General features: G+C 42.4%; 1 protein-coding gene across 4 annotated transcripts in view; it reads left to right on the top strand.

The window, feature by feature from the left end:
- The window catches only part of plxnb3 (plexin B3), a 73,904-nt gene that overhangs the window by 1,668 nt on the left and 48,127 nt on the right, over positions 1–24,109 (top strand). Inside the window, exons 2-4 of one of the 4 annotated variants that reach the window (XM_055012933.1) lie at positions 16,636–16,697; positions 17,743–17,838; positions 17,976–18,090. The gene's annotated coding sequence lies outside the window, so the exon portion shown is untranslated. Of the gene's footprint in view, positions 1–16,635; positions 16,698–17,742; positions 17,839–17,975; positions 18,091–20,934; positions 21,085–24,109 lie in introns of those variants that run through there. The other 3 variants (XM_055012934.1, XM_055012932.1, XM_055012935.1) reach the window with 3 other exon arrangements.

The following is a 24,109-nucleotide window of genomic DNA, read 5'->3' on the forward strand; positions in this document are numbered from 1 at the left end:
ATCATCACTGAGGAAGAAGTTGACCTGAAACGTCCATTTGACTAATCTGAAGGATTTAGTCTGAGTCCGATTAATGTTTAATCACCTCTAATCCAGACACACACACACACACACACACACACACACACACACACACACACACACACACACACACACACACACACACACACACACACACACACACACACACACACACACACACACACACTCTCTTAATGTGCTCTAATCTCAAGGTTTGACCAACTGGACTCACACCAGTAACACCAGACTGTTTTCCTGAAGGTCACCAGTTTTCTAGAGATGCTGTTATATTAGTTAGAAAGTTATATTAGCCTGATGCTATATAACCCTAACCCTGTTAGCATGGGAGCTACTGTTAGCATAGGAACTACTGTTAGCATGTCAGCTACTGTTAGCATAGGAACTACTGTTAGCATGGCAGCTACTGTTAGCATGGCAGCTGCTGTTAGTATAGCAGCTTCTGTTAGCATAGGGACTACTGTTAGCATAGGAACTAATGTTAGCATGGCAGCCACTGTTAGCATAGAAACTACTGTTAGCATGACAGCTACTGTTAGCATAGGAACTACTGTTAGCATGGCAGCTACTCTTAGCATAGGAACTACTGTTAGCATGGCAGCTGTTAGCATGGCAGCTGCTGTTAGTATGGCAGCTTCTGTTAGCATAGGAACTACTGTTATCATAGGAACTAATGTTAGCATGGCAGCCACTGTTAGCATAGGAACTACTGTTAGCACGGCAGCTACTGTTAGCATGGCAGCTACTGTTAGGCAGCTACTGTTAGCATATGAACTACTGTTAGCATGGCAGCTACTGTTAGCATGGGAACTACTGTTAGCATGGCAGCTAATTTTAGGATAGGAACTACTGTTAGCACGGCAACTACTGTGAGGATAGCAACTACTGTTAGCAAGGCAACTACTGTTAGCATGGCAGCTACTGTTAGTATGGGAACTACTGTTAGCATGGTAGCTACTGTTAGCATAGGAACTACTGCTAGCACGGCTGCTACTGTTAGCATGGCAGCTACTGTTAGTATTGCAGCTACTGTGAGCATGGCAGCTACTGTTAGCATAGGAACTACTGTTAGCATGTCAGCTAACAGCCAGGTATATTATACTGTTCCTAATTTTTCAGTTCCTGAAGATGTTCCATAGTTCTAACTTCCTGTTTATCATCATCTCTAAATCACACGACGATTGGCCCATTAATATCAATAAGCCAAAGCAACCAATCAGATACCAGCTACCTGACGACAACCACGATCACCTGGAGAACTGCAGAGGAACAAGGATGAACAGATCCAGGTTCTCCTGAAGGTCTGATGGTGTCTGAACCGCATCAGTGTGTATTGATCAGTGATTGACAGTCCATCGATCGATCAGCTGTTTGATCGGCTGTTTGATCGGCTGCAGCTGTGTTTGTTTTACGTTGTATTCTGGTTTCTAAGGAGCTGCTGGGGATCAATAATCAGTACTTTGAGAATTATTAGTGAGTGATCAGTTTGTTCTCTAAATGATTAAAACTACGAAACAAACGCATAAAACAGATTCATAGACCTGAATGGGAACCACACAACATCTACACAACATCTACACAACACCTACACAACAACTACACAACATCTACACAACATCTACACAACTACACAACATCTACACAACTACACATCTACACAACACCTACACAACACCTAAACAACACCTACACAAAAACTACACATCTACACAACTACACATTACAACATCTACACAACACCTACACAACAACTACACAACATCTACACAACTACAAAACATCTACACATCTACACAACAAATACACAACTACACAACACCTAAACACCTACACATCTACATCACATCTACACAACAGCTACACAACTACACAACATCTAAATGGCACCCACACAGCATCTAGACAACACCTACACAGCAACTACACCACATCTACACAACACCCACACAACACCTACACAACATCTACACAACACCTAGACTACACCTACACACCTACACAACTACACATCTACACAACACCTACACGACACCCAAAAGACATCTACACAACACCTACACAACACCCACACAACACCTACACAACATCTACACAACACCTAAAAAAATCTACACAACATATACACAGCATCTAAACAAGACCTACACAATTACACAACTACACAACATCTACAAAACACCTAAACAGAAACTACACATCTACACAACTACGCAACACCTACACAACACCCACACAACATCTACACAACATCTACACAACAATTACACAACATCTAAACAACACCCACACAACTACACAACACATCTATACAGCATCTACACAACACCTACACAACATTTACACAACTACACATCTACACAACACCTACACAACACCCACATAACACCTACACAACACTCACAACATGTACATAAATACAGAACATCTACACATCTACACAACACCTACACAACATCGACACATCTACACAGCAACTACACAACACCCACACAACTACACAACGTCTACACAACACCTACACAACATCTACACAACATCTACACAATACCCACACAACACCTACACAACACCCACACATCTACACAACATCTACACAACATCCACACATTACCTACACAACATCTACACACCTACACTACTACACATCTACACACCTACACAATACCTACAGAACACCCACACATCTACACAAGTACACAACACCCACACAACACAACACCTACACAGCAACTACACATCTACACATCTACACAACATCTTTAGAACAACTATACATCTACACAACACCCACACAACACCTACACAACATCTACACAGAAACTACACGTGTACACATCTACACATCTACATGTCTACACATCTACACATCTACACAACACCCACACAACACTTGCACGTCTACGCAACACCCACACAACACAACACCTACACAACATCTACACAGCAACTACGCAACGTCTATACATCTACACAACATCTACACGTCTACACAACACCTACACAACACCCCAACATCTTTGTGTGTTCTGTTGTTCTACATGAATTCTTACAGCTTCAGTCTGTGGAGGTCTCACTCCTCCTGTTTTATCAGAACCAAAGAGGTCTCACTTCCCCCAGGTTTCCTCTCCTCCCTTTTTTAAAATTTCGTTTCTGTTTTTAATACAAACTGAAGTAAACATAAAAATCTCTCAGAACCTCCTCTGGTGTTGAACAGCAAAATAGAATAAGAGTCCTAAAATCAATAAATAGCTAAATAATTTAAATATTTAAAACATCCAACAAAACAAAAGAGATAATTTAAAATATATATCTATATCTTAATAATTCTATGATCATAAACAAAGCAAAATAACATGAGTTAAAAAGATCTATTTTTTAATCAATACTGAATAAGTAGATAAATATATAAAAATAACACAAAATTAAATATTTAAAAATATATACAATAAAATCAAAACAAATAAACATTTAAAATAAAGTTTGAACAAACAAAATTCAAATAAATAATAATGAGCAAAAAATAATGTCAATAAACAACAAATAAATAAATGAAAAAGAAAAAAATGTTTTTAAAAACTGGAACCAAATGAAATCATTGAAAATGTAAATCATATAAACTAATATTCTTTATTAATAAAACGTAAATATGCAAATAAACTGTAAAAGAAAATCCTTAAATAATGTGAACAGAAAGTTCTGAATAATCAGCTCTGATCAGAAAGAACTGGAAGATAAAGAACCAGTGGAGGAAGAACAGAGGTTACTGTGTGTGTGTGTTACTGTGTGTGTAGGTGTGTGTGTTATTGTGTGTGTGTGTTACTGTGTGTGTGTTACTGTGTGTGTAGGTGTGTGTGTGTTACTGTGTGTTATTGTGTGTGTGTTTGTTACTGTGTGCGTTACTGTGTGTGTGTGTGTGTGTGTTATTGTGTGTGTGTTACTGTGTGTGTAGGTGTGTGTGTTATTGTGTGTGTGTGTGTTACTGTGTGTGTGTGTGTGTGTGTGTGTGTTGGTGTGTATGTGTGTGTGTGTTACTGTGTGTGTGTATGTGTGTGTGTGTTACTGTGTGTGTGTGTGTGTGTTACTGTGTGTGTGTGTGTGTGTGTGTGTGTGTGTGTGTGTTCCATATATGCAGATTAGGGCTCCATAATGTCTCAGTTTTCAGAGTTACAACCAGCAGATTAACGCTACAGATTAATGGATGAAGGCAGGCTGCCTAATCTACTGCTGTGTGTGTGTGTGTGTGTGTGTGTGTGTGTGTGTGTGTGTGTGTGTGTGTGTGTGTGTGTGTGTTTCAGGGCAGCTTTAATGGGGGATTAGATGGACTAGTGGCCTATTTGTGGACTTCTCTTTAAATGTTCTCCTGGTCTGGAACCAGTGGATCAGAGCTGGTCCAGATCAGAAGGAGACGGCAGAACATGAGAAGAGATGAACTCTATGTGACTGGAGGAGAAAACATTATGACTCTGTAGCTACACACAGCATCACAACACAACTAGACACACAATAAACCACACAGAGAACTGAGTCCTTCTGGGAAAATTAAAGTAAATTTGGACACTTTTTGAGTCACTTTGGAGCTCGGTGCTTCACTGTCAGAACTATCCAGCTCTTTATAAGCCCAGAGACACTGAGAAACACCCAACAACCATAAAAAGACGCAAAACAACCATAAAAAGACACAAAACCACAAAAAAACCCCACAATTTTTGTGTTTTTTTGTGGTTGTTTTGCCTCTTTTTATGGTTGTTTTGTTGTTGTTTGGTGCTTTGGTTTGTCCTCAGACCTTCATGGTGCATCTGGAGATGTCCTCCAATCTTCACTGTCAGGACTATGCATCCACTGTGGTTGTCCTGGTCAGGTTCTCAACAAACATCTGGACTCCATCTGAGTCCAACTCATTGATCTTCATCTGACCAAAGAATGTTCTCCAACATCCATCAGGCTTCTTCTCATGTTCTTCACTTTCTTTAGTTTTATAGAGAAGAGGAAACAACACTAAAAACATTAGCATCGCTTCACGTTTTAGTTGAATTACCTTCCATCTGAAAAACAGAGTGAAATTCTATCCACACGTTTCCACAGATAATCATGTGTATTTTTATGTGTTTTAACTGAAATTAGGTAATTTTTAGATCATTTAAAGCACCAAAGTAATTTTTTGAGATATTTGCTGTTATTTATAGAATAATTCTGAATGTGGGGCTAAAATATGTCAAAACATGTACCTCAAAGGGATCAACGGCTCAATTAAATTTAACATTCATTAAAATATGAAGGTTCTTTAAGGCGTCCATGGTGTCAGTGGGTCAGCTTCAGAACCAGAACCAGAAGTGCTGGTTCTGTTGTCAGTGATGCGTTCAGGATCATCACCAGCTAATCGTTTCTTTTTGTCGCATTAAACACACCAGAGATCTTAGTTATTAAAATATTTGTGAGCATTTCTGGGAGTTTCATCATCAGCCTGCAGGGTTCCTCTCATCATGCTAATGATCCAACCGGTTCTCCAGCAGCAGCAGGTTCCTCTGGTTCGTTCTCAATCCTGACAGACATCAGCTTACAGGAAACATGAAGAACCCTCAGACACACAAAGAATCAGAAAAACCGGGAATAAACGGGTCTTCATGTGCGTTTTATGTTTTTAGTCTCCATGAATATTAGATATCAGTATGTTTCGTTTTAGGTTCTACGTTCTAAATGTTTTTATCTTTGATGTGTAGATAAATCATTGCAGGTTCTGGACCTCAGGAGTTCTACTTGTCTGCTTCTTTTTCCTCTGAAAACACTTGAATTGTTCCGTAACAGAACTGAGCTGTGGTTCTGTTGGTTCCTGACAAGAATCTGTTCATTCCATCAGATTAACAGCAGCAGGTTCCATCGTGTGTTCTATCTTCATGTCACAGCATCACATGAGAACATTAATCCTCGGCTTCACAGACAAAGGTTCTGTTCTCTTAGCTGGACTCCTCACGGGTTCCAATCAGGTTTCAGGAATTTTCTGCTAAGAACAGATCGTTTGTTCTTTAGACTTTGAGATCGTCGGGTCGGTCTATCCTCTGGGACACTTCAAGGATGATGAGCTTCAGTGTTCCTGTGGAGAACCACAAGGTTCCATACTGGGTCCAGCTTACTTCCTTATACACTCAGTGGAACAAAAGCGGTTTGTCACAGGAATGCCACAGCAGAACCATCTTTAGTTAGACAAAGAGTTTTTCAATGAGAACCATTTCTTCAAACCGTTCTTTAAAGAACCCCTAAAGGTGCCTCAAAGAACCATCAACAAAGGTTCTTTTATGACCCATAAATGGCATTAGAACGGGACCAGAACACACAGAATATTTTGGGTTCTGGACTGTTGGTCAGACAGAACAACATGTTCTAAGATAGTCATTTGGGATTTCTGAAGCTGTGAAGAACATGTTTCTGTGTTCTGATGTTCTGATTTTCTACCAACCAAATATTCATCCAGAATTAAACACAGTGTAGCTGCAGCTTAATGAGGAACCTTTAAAGAACCTCATAAAGTAGGTGAAGAACCAGTCTCTTAATACGTAGTTTATTGAGTTGGTGATGGAGCTTTGAAGAACCAGAACCAGTTTTGTGCTGGGCCCAGCTTGGGTTCTGTTGAGTCTGTTAGTAGAACGTAGAAACCAATCACACCTCAGAGTTTGTACTTAGAACCAAGAATGTTCTGTGAGTTTAAAGCTAATTTTACTAGAAACTCTGAGATGTTTCTGATCTGTGCTGGAGCTGAAAGTAGAACCGTTCTGCTGCTCGGTTCTGTTAATGTGACGGTTCTGTTAATGTGACGGTTCTGTTAGTATGAAGGTTCTGTTTGTGTGACGGTAGTGTTAGTATGACGGTTCTGTTAATGTGACGGTTCTGTTAATGTGACGGTTCTGTTAGTATGGCGGTTCTGTTAGTATGACGGGTCTGTAAATGTGATGGTTCTGTTAGTATGACGGTTCTGTAAATGTGACGGTTCTGTTAGTGTGACGGTTCTGCTAATATGACGGTTCTGTAAATGTGACGGTTCTGTTCGTGTGACAGTTCTGTTAGTGTGACGGTTCTGTAAATGTGACAGTTCTGTTCGTGTGACGGTTCTGTTAGTGTGACGGTTCTGGTAGTATGACGCTTCTGTTAGTGTGGCGGTTCTGTAAATGTGACAGTTCTGTAAATGTGACGGTTCTGTTCATGTGACGGTTCTGTAAATGTGACAGGTTATGCTCGTGTGATGGTTCTCTAAATGCGACGGTTCTGTTAGTTTGATGGTTCTGTTTATGTGACAGTTCTGTTAATGTGACCATTCTGTCAATGTGATGATTCTGTTCGTCTGACGGTTCTGTTAGCATGACGGTTCTGTTCGTGTGACGGTTCTGTTCGTGTGACGGTTCTGTAAATGGGACGGTTCTGTTTGTGTGACGGTTCTGTTAGTGTGATGGTTCTGTTACTGTGATGACTCTGTTCGTGTGACGGTTCTGTAAATGTGACGGTTCTCTTCGTGTGACGGTTCTTTTAATGTGATGGTTCTGTTTGTGTGACGTTCTGTAAATGTGACGGTTCTGTTCGCGTGACGGTTCTGTTAGTGTGACGGTTCTGTAAATGTGACGGTTCTGTTAGTGTGATGGTTCTGTTAGCATGACGGCTCTGTTAATGTGACGGTTCTGTTAGTATGACGTTCTGTAAATATGACGGTTCTGTTAATGTGATGGTTCTGTTCGTGTGACGGTTCTGTTAATGTGACGGTTCTGTTCGTGTGACAGTTCTGTTTGTGTGACGGTTCTGTTAGTATGACGGTTCTGTTAGTGTGACGGTTCTGTAAATGTGACGGTTCTGTTCATGTGATGGTTCTGTTAGTGTGACGGTTCTGTTAATGTGACGGTTCTGTAAATGTGACGGTTCTGTTAGTGTGACGGTTCTGTTAGTATGACTGTTCTGTAAATGTGACGGTTCCTTTCGTGTGACGTTTCTGTAAATGTGACGGTTCTGTAAATGTGACAGTTCCGTTCATGTGACGGTTCTGTTAGTGTGACGGTTCTGTAAATGTGACGGTTCTGTTCGTGTGATGGTTCTGTTAGTGTGACGGTTCTGTTAATGTGACGGTTCTGTAAATGTGACGGTTCTGTTAGTGTGACGGTTCTGTTAGTATGACTGTTCTGTAAATGTGACGGTTCCGTTCGTGTGACGTTTCTGTAAATGTGACGGTTCTGTAAATGTGACAGTTCCGTTCATGTGACGGTTCTGTTAGTGTGACGGTTCTGTAAATGTGACGGTTCTGTTCGTGTGATGGTTCTGTTAATGTGACGATTCAGTTCGTGTGACGGTTCTGTTCGTGTGACGGTTCCATTAGTATGACAGTTCTGTTACTGTGACGGTTCTGTTCGTGTGACGGTTCTGTAAGTGTGACGGTTCTGTTCGTGTGACGGTTCTGTAAATGTGACGGTTCTGTTCGTGTGATGGTTCTGTAAATGTGACGGTTCTGTAAATGTGAAGGTTCTGTCAGTGTGACGGTTCTGTTCGTGTGACGGTTGTGTTAGTGTGACAGTTCTGTTAATATGACTGTTCTGTAAATGTGAAGGTTCTGTAAATGTGACAGTTCTGTTCGTGTGACGGTTCTGTTAGTATGACTGTTCTGTAAATGTGATGGTTCTGTAAATGTGACGGTTCTGTAAATGTGACGGTTCTGTTCATGTGACGGTTCTGTAAATGTGACGGTTCTGTTCGTGTGACGGTTCTGTAAATGTGACGGTTCTGTAAATGTGACGGTTCTTTTAGTGTGAGGGTTCTGTTCATGTGACGTTTCTGTTACTGTGATGGTTCTGTTCGTGTGATGGTTCTGTTAATGTGATGGTCCTGTTAATATGATGGTTCTGTTCGTGTGACGGTTCTGTTCGTGTGACGGTTCTGTTACTGTGAGGGTTCTGTTCGTGTGATGGTTCTGTAAATGCAACGGTTCTGTTCGTGTGATGGTTCTGTAAATGTGACGGTTCTGTTCGTGTGATGGTTCTGTAAATGTGACGGTTCTGTTAATGTGACGGTTCTGTTCGTGTGATGGTTCTGTAAATGTGACGGTTCTGTTCGTGTGATGGTTCTGTAAATGTGACGGTTCTGTTAATGTGACGGTTCTGTCAATGTGATGGTTCTGTTCGTGTGACGGTTCTGTTCGTGTGACGATTCAGTTCGTGTGACGGTTCTGTTACTGTGACGGTTCTGTTAGTGTGACGGTTCTGTAAATGTGACGGTTCCGTTAGTGTGACGGTTCTGTAAATGTGATGGTTCTGTTCGTGTGACGGTTCTGTTCGTGTGACAGTTCTGCAAATGTGACGGTTCTTTTCGTGTGACGGTTCTGTAAATGTGACGGTTCTGTTCGTGTGACGGTTCTGTTACTGTGATGGTTCTGTTCATGTGACGGTTCTGTAAATGTGATGGTTCTGTTTGTGTGACGGTTCTGTTAGTGTGACGGTTGTTTAAATGTGACTGTTCTGTTAGTGTGATGGTTCTGTTAGTATGACGGCTCTGTTAATGTGATGGTTCTGTTAGTATGACGGTTCTGTAAATACGACGGTTCTGTTAATGTGACGGTTCTGCTAGTCTGACGGTTCTGTAAATGGGACTGTTCTATTAGTATGACGGTTCTGTTAGTGTGACGGTTCCGGTAGTGTGACGTTTCTGTTAGTATGACAGTTCTCTAAGTGTGACGGTTCTGTTCGTGTGACAGTTATGTTAGTGTGACGGTTCTGTTCGTATGACGGTTCTGTAAGTGTCACGGTTCTGTTCGTGTGACGGTTCTATTACTGTGATGGTTCTGTTAGTCTGACGGTTATGTTAGTGTGACGGTTGGGTTCGTATGACAGTTCTGTAAGTGTGACGGTTCTGTCAGTGTGACGGTTTTGTAAGCGTGACAGTTCTGTTCGTGTGACGGTTCTGTTAGTGTGACGGTTCTGTTAGTGTGACGGTTCTGTTCGTGTGACGGTTGTGTTAGTGTGACGGTTCTGTAAATGTGACGGTTCTGTTAGTATGATGGTTCTGTTAGTGTGACAGTTCTGCAAATGTGACGGTTCTGTTCAGGCTGTTACAGGAACATGACCAGACATTCAGACTGTTGACGGACTAATAGGGTTCTGCTGTGGCTGACTCATGTTCTGCAACTCCGCTGACCTCATTCTGCAGAACACTGAGCTGAATGTTCTGTCCGACAGAGCGGATCTTCATAGGGTCCTGAATGGAGGCTCTGTGTGGTGCCGACCTCCGACCTCCTGAAGCTTCCTCTGACCATCAGACACGCAGAGGAAACAGAACCTCCGGAACCTTTCAGCTGCCTTTGGTTCTTTGTCTCAAATCAGAAACAGACTCAGAAACATCCAGGAACGTTCCTGACTTCCTGTTGCTGTTTAGACTTCCTGTTCTGGACCCGGAGATCGGCACCGAGTCCAGAACAGAACCACCAGAGGCTGCTGAACGTACGAGGTGCATCAGAAAGATCTGTTCCTGGAAGAACTGACAAGACTTGGAGCAGAGAACAATCAGAACCATTAGAACATCAGTGCAGAGAACTATTAGAACCATCAGAACAGAAAACAATAAGGATCATCAGAACAACGAGAACATTCAGAACCTTTAGAACCATGAGAACCAGCTGTGGGTGGACTACTGAAGCTTCAGTCATCTCTAAGATGCCTCCTGGTTTCTTTCCTCTTTGACTAAACAAACGTTTTACAACCTCTGATCCACATTTTTCATAATTTCTGATGTTTCAGAACCAATCAGTTGATCAACTGATCCAGAAAAGAACCCACAGATTAATAACAATAATCAATAAGGAGCTTAATAATAATAATCAATAAGGAGCTTAATAACAATAATCAATAAGGACCTTAATAACAACTAGAAAAGCACTCAGAGAGTGCAGTCCTCCTCCAAGGCTGTTCAGTTGACGTATCATTGCCGACGGATGAAGTCATTAATAAAAAATGACCTTGTGCTGAGTACAGGCGTGTGTTATGCATGTGCATGTTATGTCTTTATACTGAACTGCGTGTAAATTACCCTTATCAAGGTCTGTTGATCAGGGGTCCGTTTCACGAAGCAGGTTCAACAAACTCTGAGTTTAACCCTGAACTCTGAGTTGATCTACTCTGAGATAGAAAACTCTGAGTTTTCGGTTTCACAACGGCTGATTCGAGTTGGTTAAATCAACTCGGAGTAGTTTCACCCGGAGTTAAGCGCGTGCACCACAACTATAAAAAGACAGCATCAATGGAACCCCGATTCGACGAGTCACCATGGCAACAGGGAAGCGGAGAGCTACGTTTTTTACACCACTTGAACTGGACATCTTAATTCGTTCATATGGCGACTACGAACACGTTTTTAGAAAGAAGTGCAACACCGCTGCGGCTGCAAAAGAGAGGGAGACGGCGTGGGAGAACATTGCTGCCCGAGTCAATGCGTACGTTTAAATCGCAATAATATTACAGGGGAAAACTGTTTGAATAGTAGACTATTAAGTTATTTCATTTAGGTGCAATCCCACGGGGGTGAAGCGCACGTGGCAGCAGCTGAAGATGAAATATGAAAACATTGTTCAAACAGGTAAGAAGTCGGCTAAACTCATGGAGCTACCTCATTCTGATCAAGTTTACATCGTACAGTAGCCTAAATATTAGGTGGCGGTTTGACTGTACATGTGTTCTATCCCACACACAGCCCTAAATGTCTGGCATCCATATCATGTTCTGTTAACAATGTAAGCCTATTTAAACTAACACAGACTTCTACTCAGCCAACAGAAAGAAGGAGATGCCCGTAGAACAGGAGGTGGCCCAGCACCACCCACCTGTAACGGAGGCAGAGGGAGCTGGTCCTAAGCCAGAATTTGGGAAGGCCAGTGCGTGAGGGAATCCCTGGAGGGAGCTCATCCTCTGAGACACACCCCCCAAGGACACAAGTGCTTTATATAAATGTAATATGTGTGGTGTGTGCTGTGTAGCCCAGGTATATGTATATAAGCGAATGTTTCAAGCATATTTCATACAAATATTCATTTCTCTTTGGGTCTTTTTTTCTTTTGGCCCAACAGAGTTCTGAATGGTACTATCTGCCTGTGAGCCCCCTTCACACCACAACAGACCTTGTAACTGTAAGTAGGCAATACTCCAGAGATTTAGCCAAATGGTAGTTTAAGTCCACTGAAACATAGCACTCATCTAGGATGAAGAGGATGAAACTGTCTGCTGCCTTTACAGAGAGGGATCCAGAAAGGCATACATAGGTATGTTAGTGATAGTTCTCTTCCATTCACATTTCTGAACATTCTGGTGGAATATAGAGTGGTGACATTTAGCCTACACTGAAGTATTCGCACATTCTCATGCCTTTTTTACAGAGCATGGCTGGACAGCAGCAGGATGGTTCTCAACTTCCACTGCACAGATTCACACAGAGAGATGATGTTCAGTAAACACCAGAGGTTCAGTCCATGGAATTCATGTGCAACTGGTATAATTTAATGTCCTTTATGTATTCCCAGTTATCAGTAAAACAAATATACAAAATCCACTTGCTGAGAAAAAATACAAAAAACAGATAAAGAAATGCAGTACTTGGACGCCAGATTAAGAAGGCAGATCTGGAAATTGAAATACTGGAGCACAAGTTAGAGGTGGGTGCAGGTCACAGGTGAATTATGTTAACTACTGGGGGGAACATGAACTAAACTAGCTCTTTTATTTGTAGGAAATAAAGAAGACCAAATGAAATGTATGTCATGTGTTTATTTGACTGCTGTGGTGGTGATGATGGTGACTTAAACTCTAAAGTGATTATTGCATATGGTGTCTCTGACTGTTCTGCTGTCCTGGATAGCTGGCAGGTGGATGAGGTCATCATCTGGGTCTTCAGTTTGTAGGGCAGAGTGTTGCTCTCCTCTAATAGTGGTAATATTATGAAGAACAACACATGCCACAATAATATCACAGGCCTCTCAGGAGTCACCCTGAGGTGATGTAGACACTGGAAACGGGCTTTCAGCAGGTCTATGGTCATCTCCACCCAGGCTCTCATCCTGCAGTGAACCTGGTTGAAGTTCTGTTGGGGGCCTGGTTCAGGGTCAGGGTATGAGGTCATCAGACTAGGTTGGCATGGTAACCCCTGTCACCCAGCAGAAGGCCATCAAACTCTCCTGTAATGTATAGTGGATACATTAGAGTATATTAAAGGAGGGAGACAAGTGAATTATATTGTTAAAATCTTTAGGATGCCTACCACGCTGCAGTCTGTTGCTCAGGTTAGACTCATGATAAAACCTCCAGTCATGAACAGATCCAGACCACTTGGCCTCCACATTAGAAATGATGTATACAGCATCACATATGATCTTGACAGTGCAGAGAATGACAGATGTTGAACTATGATGCAGTCTTTAACATTTTGAAACCGTAGTCAATCTACCTCTAACCTACCTGCACATTTATACTGTGAATGGACTTCCTGTTCACATAATCAGCTTCATTATGTGAGGGAGCTGTGATGGGGATGTGTGTGCCATCAATGCAGCTAATCACACTGGGAAATCCTAAAAGAAATTAAAGTTACTAATCCCAGTCTGAGGTTGCAGCACAATGTCATTAACTGGATATGATTTAAAATTAATTTAACAGATCTCTACATCATTCACCTGCAATCCTGTGGAACTCCTCCTTGATGGCTCTGACAGGTTTATGTCCTGGGAAAATGACAAAGATGGTAAAAGTCGTTTCAGGGCCAGACACACTTTTCTGACCGCCCTGCATACAGTGGCCTTACTGAAGTGCTCTGCATCTCCGACGTTGTATAAAAAACTCCCATTTGCAAAGAACCGCAGCGCAACACACAATATCTGCTGGGATGTGAGAGCATGACTGCGGTTGGTGATGTTGTAAATGTAAGGACGGAGTAGGTTGTGGATGTAGGTTATGGATTGTGATGTGAAACGGTACCGTTCAAAAAGATAACTGTCCGGAAATGCCAAAACATCTATGCACGGTCTGAAAACAATCTCCCGACGAATATTTAATTTTCTGCACAGTAATGCTGCTCCTTCATCTACTGGATCATTAATAAAAGGACGTCATTTTGACACACGGCAGAACTAGACTTCGCCAAAACTCGCCAGTTGACTGAATGAATGAGGAAATGAAATGGCGTGGCTGAAAGAGGGCGGAGACAGAGAGAAACTCGAGGTTTACTGAGAAAAACCTGGTCCCGACCAGGTTAGAGTCAGAGAGTCTGTTACTACGGTAACTGACCGAGAGTTTCAGTTACCCCTCTTTGTGAAACAGGCTTGAGTTACCCCTCTGTCTCGGGTTTGAGTTACCTCGCTTTGTGAAACGGAAAACTCTGAGTTTCCCTCATTTCAGGGTTAACAAACTCAGAGTTTTCACTAAACCTGCTTCGTGAAACGGACCCCAGATCATCAGTTTTGCCAAGCCTTTGTTTTGCTAGTGTTAAAATAACCGTTCCTTCCATGCTTTTATTTTGAAGGTGTGTTTTTAATGGTACGGGCTTTTATTTTGTCACCATTCCAGCGGCACAGGAAGTGATTCTCTAAGAAGCGGTTTCTTGACATGACAAAGACGTGGTTCCACGCTGTTGCTGTCTAGCAAAGGATGTGTCTAAACTTAGAAGCAGCTGCAATGGAGACAAGCTCTTACTGTGAAGGAATGAGTGAAGGACAGAAAGGTGGATTTGTCTTCAAAATAAGGCTGAACATAAATAAAAGCTTTGTGAAACAGGAGCTTCACCATTGTCTGGCTGGGGTTTGCTGCATTCATGACCTAAATATGTAGCGGGATTCAGAAACACCCCACAGTTTAATCAGTTGTGCCTTGAATGATTTACAACTGATAAATCAGTCAATTTGTAGTAGGATGCAATCATGTGATCATCAGCAGGTAACTGACACAGTGTTCACTTGTTGTCATGGTTACAGTGACGCCGTGCCGACAGCTATATCTGGCAATGGGAAATCCTCAACAAAGCCGTGGATCCAGACTATAATCTGCATTAGTGTAAAATTTAATGAGGTGGTCCTTGTGTCATTTCTGACCTTCCCTGAAAATTTCATCCAAATCCGTTAGTCTGTTTCTGAGTAATGTTGCACACAGACAGACGGACGGATTCACAGACAAACGCACACTGATCGTCACAGAACTCCACCTTTCCTTGGCAGAGTAAAAATCAGGAGCTGCTACAAACTCAGACTCTGAGATCATTAAAGACTGAAACCATGTTAAAACTGGACAGTAACACACACACACACACACACACACACACACACACAGAGTAACACACACACCTACACGCACCTACACACACACACACACAGAGTAACACACACACCTACACGCACCTACACACACACACACACACACACAGAGTAACACACACACACACACACACAGTAACACACACACACACACACACACACACACACACACACACACACACACAGTAACACACACACAGTAACACACACACCTACACACACACACACCTACACACACACACACAGTAACTAACACACACACGCACAGTAACACACAGAGTAACACACACACACACACACACACACACCTACACACACACACACAGTAACTAACACACACACACGCACACACACAGAGTAACACACAGTAACACACACAGAGTAACACACACACCTACACACAGAGTAACACACACACAGAGTAACACAGAGTAACACACACACACACACACACACACACACACACACACACAAACACACACACACACACACACACACACACACACACACACACACACACACACACACAGTAACACACACAGAGTAACACACACACCTACACACAGAGTAACACACAGAGTAACACAGAGTAACACACACACACACACACAAACACACACAAAAACACACACACACACACACACACACACACACAGAGTAACACACAGTAACACACACAGAGTAACACACACACCTACACACAGAGTAACACACTCACAGAGTAACACAGAGTAACACACACACACACACACAAACACACACAAACACACACACACACACGCACACACACACAGTAACACACACAGAGTAACACACAGAGTAACACACACACACACACGCACACACACACACACACACACACACACACACACACACACACACACACACACACAGACACACACACACACACACGGCCGTATTGACGAGCTCTATTGATCACTGACTGATTGATTACCTGCCGCCTCCTGCAGCTCATTAACTCATTAAGTTCTCGGCAGGAAGCAGGAAGTGATTCATTGCGTGACCTCACAGTTGGCCTCACAGTTGGCCTTGAAGCCAGATGGTGGACGTGGGGCCAATCAGGGAGCAGATCCACCCAGAACACGCCTGTTACCATGGTTACCATGACTGTAGAGGGTTCATGGTGGAGGAAGCGGCTCAGGACTCACATCAGTTTATTCAGCTGTGATGTCAGCAGTGATGTCAGCGAGATGCTTGGTGGAACCTGCTGGAACCAATAACTGATCAATAAGAGTATTGATGACTGATGTGCGTCTGTGTTTGTGTTCCCCCAGGAAACGTCTCCCTGATGACGAAGGTTCCTCCTCCTCATCACAGCAGCAGGTTGCCTCAACAGGTTGGTGCAACTCTAATCTCTGCTGAGTCAGGGCATCCTGCTGGTTACCGTAGCAACCGGCGGTGACCTCACACACAGCTGGCACCCGGCGACCCATGATGTCATCGATCTGTAACAGCATCACTGGGATTATGGGGATGGGCGATGCCCAGCGGAGTTGATTTTAGATCATAGTTCTGCTGTTGCCTCTTGATCTGTTTGTAGCTTAGCTGCTGCTCAGAGTAGCCTGTAAAGTTGCTGGTTGCTGTTTGTACCATAGTTGCCTGTAGGAGTTGCTGGTGTTGGTGGAGGTGCTGTGATCTGATTGGTTGTTCTAAAGAATCTGCAGATCCAGAATCAGTGACCTGAACATGATCAGAGTTGAGCAACTTTAGTTTTCATCCTGTTTGTCTGATGATCAATGAGGTGATTGATCAGCCTTCAGTGTTTGATCAGACAGGAAAATTCACATATTTACATTATATTCGTACTATTCATATTTATATTATTCATATTTATACTATTTACATCTGTATTATTTATATTATTTACATCTACATTATTTATATTTACATTATTTATATTTATATTATTTACATCTAAATTATTTACATCTATATTATTTATATTTATACTATGTATATTTAGATTATTTATGTCTGTTATTTATATTTAGATTATTTATATTGTTTGTATTTATATTATTTGTGTTGTCTATATTTAGATTATTTCTACTGTTTATATTTATACTATTTACATTTATATTTTTCATATTTAGATTATTTATTTTTAGATTATTTACATCTATATTATTTATATTTAGATTATTGACATCTAAAATATTTCTATTTAGATTATTTACATCTAAATTATTTATATTTAGATTATTTATGTCTATATTATATATATTTGCATTGTTTATATTATTTATATTATATTACTGCGTGTCACCTTTCACCCCCCCCCCCCCCCCCCCCCCCCCCCCCCGCTGCATTCATTACTGCGCCTGGTTGGTTGCAGCTTTTCACGCTGGCTGATTCCCCCTCTTCTCCTCCTCCCCCCTCAGAGCCTCTTCAGTGGTCCTTCATCTTTTGTTTCTGCTGAAGCTTCTCACCTGAAACACGCCAGACCCTGAAATACCATGATACACGTCTAGAACATGGTAGTGATCCCTGTTTATGACTTAGAATGGTTCTGATTTATTTCACTGCTTATAGAAAACATCATTAAACCACAGATCTCATCTTTGACTAAGCTGTGTAAATGATTACAGTCAACAGTTAAACACTTCCTCCACAGAACAGTGTTCTCCAGGACGTTCTCCAGGATGTTCTCCAGGATGTTCGCTGGGACGTTCTCCTGCTGCAGTAGAACCTGTGGTTGCTTCCTGAGAACACTTTATTTCCTGCAACAGGTTTCAGGCTGTGAATATTTAAACACCAACAAAGAAGAAACTGTTTCTGTAGCTTCATAACACAGTTTATCACCTTTCAGTTAAACACCATTCAATTTATCCCTGTTCAGTTTAACACCGTTCAGTTTAACGTCGTTCAGTTTGTCACCGTTCAGTTTAACACCGTTCAGTTTATCACCATTCAGTTTATCCCCCTTCAGTTTGTCACCGTTCAGTTTATCACCGTTCAGTTTAACACAGTTCAGTTTATCCCCGTTCAGTTTGTCACCGTTCAGTTTATCCCCGTTCAGTTTAACACCGTTCAGTTTAACACCGTTCAGTTTGTCACCGTTCAGTTTATCACCGTTCAGTTTATCACCGTTCAGTTTGTCACCGTTCAGTTTATCACCGTTCAGTTTATCACCGTTCAGTTTAACACCGTTCAGTTTATCACCTTTCAGTTTAACACCGTTCAGTTTATCACCGTTCAGTTTATCACCGTTCAGTTTAACACCGTTCAGTTTATCACCGTTCAGTTTAACACCGTTCAGTTTATCACTGTTCAGTTTAACACCGTTCAGTTTATCCCCGTTCAGTTTGTCACCGTTCAGTTTATCCCCGTTCAGTTTAACACCGTTCAGTTTATCACTGTTCAGTTTAACACCGTTCAGTTTATCACTGTTCAGTTTAACACCGTTCAGTTTATCCCCGTTCAGTTTGTCACCGTTCAGTTTATCCCTGTTCAGTTTAACACTGTTCAGTTTATCACCGTTCAGTTTGTCACCGTTCAGTTTATCACCGTTCAGTTTAACACCGTTCAGTTTAACAATCAGAGAATTCTGGTGTTGTTGTTGTAGTTGTTATAGCTGTTGTTTTTTCTTTTGTTGTTATAGTTGTTGTTGTTATTATCATTGTTATTGTTATAGTTGTTGTTATAGCTGTTGTTGTTATAGTTGTTGTTATAGTTGTTGCTATTATCATTGTTATTGTTATAGTTATTGTTTTTATTATAATTGTTGTTATCATTGTTGTTGTTATAGTTGTTGATATAATTGTTGTTTTTGTTTTTGTTATTGTTATTTTCGTTGTAGTCATTGTTGTTGTTGTTGTAGTTGCTGTTGTTATTATCATCATTGTTATTGTTGTTATAGTTGCTGTTGTTGTTATTATTATTGTTGTTATAGTTGTTGTTTTAGTTGCTGTTGTCATTGTTGTTCTTGTTGTTGCCGTGGACCAGAACGGTTGCTGGACGGAGGTGTGAATTAATTTGTGGCTCTGTGAGGACACGGTCATAAAGTAGATCACTAGATAAAGAAGGCGGCCTGTGATTGGCTGATGAGTTTGGTGTCTTTTGTCTGGTTGGCTGTAAATCCTGCAGAGACAGATTCTAAACAAGTGTTTGTCTCAGACTTTAATGCAGAAATAAAACACCCCATCATGCACCTGCTGCCACCCATCTGCTCCCAGGACCTGGCCCTAAACAGAACCTGGCCCTAAACAGAACCTGGTCCTGAACAGAACCTGGTCCTGAACAGAACCTGGTCCTGAACAGAACTCTGAACAGCAACTTGGTTCCTGACCAGAACCTTGAAGAAGCTCTTTGAAGAACCTAAACGTCCTCGCACAGATCTAAACACACACACCTCAGGCTGAGTGTGTTTCTCTTTGTGTGTTTGATTGATGTGACTGTGTGTGTGTGTGTGTGTGTGTGTGTGTGTGTGTGTGTGTGTGTGTGTGTGTGTGTGATTAATATTACATGAGCTCCTGATGAGAGGTGGACAATCACTCCCAGCTGAGCTCCAACACACACATGAATCAATGCATGAGTGTGTCATCACACACACACACACACACACACCCACACACACAATGTGTGTGACAGATAAGTGACACTCTTCACGCTATCTTCACATCCCATAAACAGCGTGTGGTTACCATGACGACCTGAACACTTTACGGTTCTCACCTGCTGTGACCTGTCAGCTGTGAACCAATCAGGCGACAGACGGAAACTTCTCTGCCGCTGTCATCAGACAGCTGATCAGTATTGATCAGGACTGATTGGTGTGTATCAGATGTGGTGGTTGTGCTGCTGGGTTTGACAAACAGAACCAGAACCAGAACCAGAAGCTGCCGTCTGGGTGGGAGGTCCAGCAGCTGTTTCCCATCATGCACCTGGCTCTCTGTGGAGCAGCTCCGCCCACAGCAGCAGCTGATGGAGGAGAATCAAAGGCTGTGGGACGTTCTCAGAGGAACTAGAACGGAGGAGCTGTGGAGGAGAACTGTTCTCCCTGAAGACCAAAAGTCTGGAGGCTGGTTCCTAATGAGACCCTCATCCTGCTCAGGGAACACATGGAGGAACAGCAGAGAAACACAGACACGTTCTAGGTTCCTTTAATCCTGCAGGTCCAGCTGACCCGGGAGGAGGTTCTGATGATATGAACACTGAAGTTCTGCTGCAGGAACCGACCCTGGAGAACCTCCTGCAGAACCTCAGCCGTCTGTCAGCAGGACGGAGAACCAGAGGAACCTTTAGGAGGAAACGTTTCTGTACAGGACCAGTTCTGATCACCTGCATGGACAGGTCTGATACTGGTGTGGGTATTGATGACTGATCGTATTGATGACTGATCGTATTGATGACTGATCGTATTAATGACTGATCGTATTGATGACTGATCGTATTGATGACTGATCGTATTGATGGTTCCTGTTAGACTCCTCTGGAGGGGTGTGGCTGCTCTCTTTGATTTACTGCCTCGTTCTACCACTCTCTCTCTCTCATTAATTATTAATGAGCCTGACCCCGCCCCCAGCCCCACCCACCGCAGTGTGCAGGAAGCCCCGCCCCCTCCGTTCCCAGTGGGCTTCCCTCCCCTCTCTCTCTCTCTCTCTCTCCCTGCTGTGTGCGAGTGTCGCTCGCCCTCCTCCAGAACAATGTGCTGTCAGAGCTTCCAGCTGCAGCCGTTCGTCTGTTTCAGGGAATGAAAGGAGGACGGCTGCTCTCCGGATCAAGTAAGTCTCTCTCTCTCTCTCTCTCTCTCTCGTTGTTCACCAGTCGCCGAGCCTTTGATTGGCAGCCGGCTGCTGTTAATTGTGCTGAGATTTAATTAGCAGGAATCAGATGGACTCTAAGTTTCCTTCAGCTGCTCTGGTTTTAGGATGAACTTCAAATGTTCTGCTGCTCATCAGCTGCTTAAGGATTCAGAAAGACGGGAGAGACGAGCTCAGTACTGCAGTACTACACTCTAAATACTGCCTTCATACTCTGACTCCAGCTCAGTAAATGTCCTGTAACTGATCTCAGACCAGCTTCCAGGCATCTTTATGTTCCAGGTTTCTCATTAATCTCCAGATTGTGATGTTCTGCTGGTTAAAATCCAGATTTCTGACTCTTCAGGAGAGGATCATGAATCAGTTTCTTTAAACTGTATGAAATTTGGTAGGAACATCACATCCTGTAGACCTTTAACCATCTCCAGTAAACTAGTCTGTGATTGGCTGAAGAAACATCAAACCTGCTGATGGGTTTTATTTGAACAAATCACCAGAATGACTCCAATCATCAGCCAGAAACTGGACAAACTGAAGAAGTCTTCAACTTTCAGCTCTACCTTCATCCTGTAGATGTTTTTCTATCTCCACATCTCCTCAGATGTTTAAACTCTGAACTAATGTTGTCTCCTCATACTTCTGTGGAGGTTCTCAGTCATCCAGGTCCTGGTGATGGTAGGAGCTTCAGGAGAAACCAACTCTCCTGGAGCTCCTACCATCTCCTCATCCTGTGGATGTTTTTCTATCTCCATGTTTCCTCTCTACTCTGCTAATCATCAATAGAAGATGTTTGTCCATGCTGGATGGATCTCCAACAACATGCTCCTCTGTTCTTTGGTTCTGCTGTGTTTATATTATGGATACAAGAGAGATGAAGGTTCTGGTTTTATTCATGTAGAACGAAGAGATATTGTTTAGATTTCACAGTTTAACGTTAGATTTACAAACCACTCATCAAAAACATCAAAAAGTTGAAGATGACAACGAGCCCCAGAGGATCGGTGTTCTCTGATAGAACCTCTAGAACATCACAGTAAATATAAATGAAAGAGCAGCAGCTGAAGATGAAATGGTCTGTTAACGTCCAGGTTCTGGATAAATAGTACAGATTGTTTGCAAATGTTGTCAGTGAAGGTCAGTTTCTCTGAGTGTCTGTTCCATGAGTTGCTGCAGAACATTCATAGCAGAAGAACGTCTCAGATCAGACAGCAGCGGAACAATCAGGACAGTTGTCTGGAACTTTGAAGGTGAGAAGCTGCAGCAGCAGAAGAAAATGTTGAAGCGTCTCTCTGATACCTCCAGACTTCACAGGAAAACCAGCTCTGAGCCTTTCTGTTCACTTCCACTGCTGCACCATCAGAAGAAACATCTCTCCACCTGAACACCTGCAGTGACCCGGAGCTCAGGAGAACGATCAACGACATGAAGAACCTCCAGAAACACTGAAGCAGATTTAAATGTTTCTGTAAACACCGTGTTTACTGAAGGACCAGCATCTGGACTAAGACCTTCAGCTAAACTGGACCCTTAATACCAGGTTTCTGATGTGGAGAAGTTTTGGTCTGATGTTCTCTGGATGTTCTCCTGCTGGAATATTCCTCTTCTCCATCTGGTTAGCCAGTATTCTGGTTCATCCTCAGACCTTCATGCTGCATCTAGAAATGTCTTCAACACCTTCTGACCTCATGCAGCCCCAGATCATCACACTCCCACCTCCATGCTCCACTGTCAGGACTATGCATCCACTGTGGTAGTCCTGGTCAGGTTCTCACCAAACATCTGGACTCCATCTGAGCCCAACTCATTGATCTTCATCTGACCAAAGAATGTTCTCCAACATCCATCAGGCTTCTTCTCATGTTCTTAAGCAAACTTTCATCTGGAAGTTTAGTTCTGAGCAGCAACCAGGTTTAGTTCTGGTCCTCCATCCATAGAGGTTGATGTTCTGAAGGTTCCTTCACACTGTCTGAGCTTCACACTAACTCTGGTTTCCATGGAGAATCCCTGAACCAAGTCTGAAGCAGCTGCCGTCTGTTTTTACAGCTGGATGGAGAAAGTAGTTCACTGTCTGTGGAGTCATTTTAGGAGCTCTGATTAGTGGAACTATGACTCCTTCTAGACCTCCTGATTAGTGGAACTATGACTCCTTCTATACCTCCTGATTAGTGGTACTATGACTCCTTCTAGACCTCCTGATTAGTGGTACTATGACTCCTTCTAGACCTCCTGATTATTGGAACTATGACTCCTTCTAGACCTCCTGATTAGTGGAACTATGACTCTTTCTATACCTCCTGATTAGTGGTACTATGACTCCTTCTAGACCTCCTGATTACTGCTGACTCTGTGCTTCACTGGTTTTTAGTTGCTCACTGATCTTCCTGGATCCTTTTCCATCTTTGTCGAGTCTCTCAGTCAGATGTTTCTCTTCCTCTGTTCAGTTCTTTTCCATCTGGAGCCATGATGCAGACATAGATAGACCCAGTCCATAGGTCCAGGACTGAGAACATTCTGCTGTTCTCAGCTCATTTAGAACCACGTTCATCAGTTGGACTGACTGGAATCACAGCTGGACTCACTTTGGAGCCTGAACTTTAAATATTGACAGTGTAAAAGATTAGTTTCTGATTATTGATCAGAGGAAATACTCTGTTAGAAGTAATCTGATTACTGTGAGGGATACAGTTTAGATTGATGTGATGTTTCTGAACTGCTGTAAACTGGAGGAGCAGATGAAGCTGCATCATGGTGAGGTGTGTGTTGCTGTGTTACTGTGTGTTGCTGTGTGTTACTGTGTGTGTTACTGTGTGTTGCTGTGTGTTGCTGTGTGTTGCTGTGTGTTACTGTGTGTGTTACTGTGTGTTGCTGTGTGTTACTGTGTGTGTTACTGTGTTGCTGTGTGTTACTGTGTGTGTTACTGTGTGTTGCTGTGTGTTGCTGTGTGTTGCTGTGTGTTACTGTGTTGTTGCTGTGTGTTGCTGTGTGT

This window comes from Amphiprion ocellaris, chromosome 8 (assembly GCF_022539595.1).
Source record: "Amphiprion ocellaris isolate individual 3 ecotype Okinawa chromosome 8, ASM2253959v1, whole genome shotgun sequence".
Taxonomy (NCBI): domain Eukaryota; kingdom Metazoa; phylum Chordata; class Actinopteri; family Pomacentridae; genus Amphiprion; species Amphiprion ocellaris.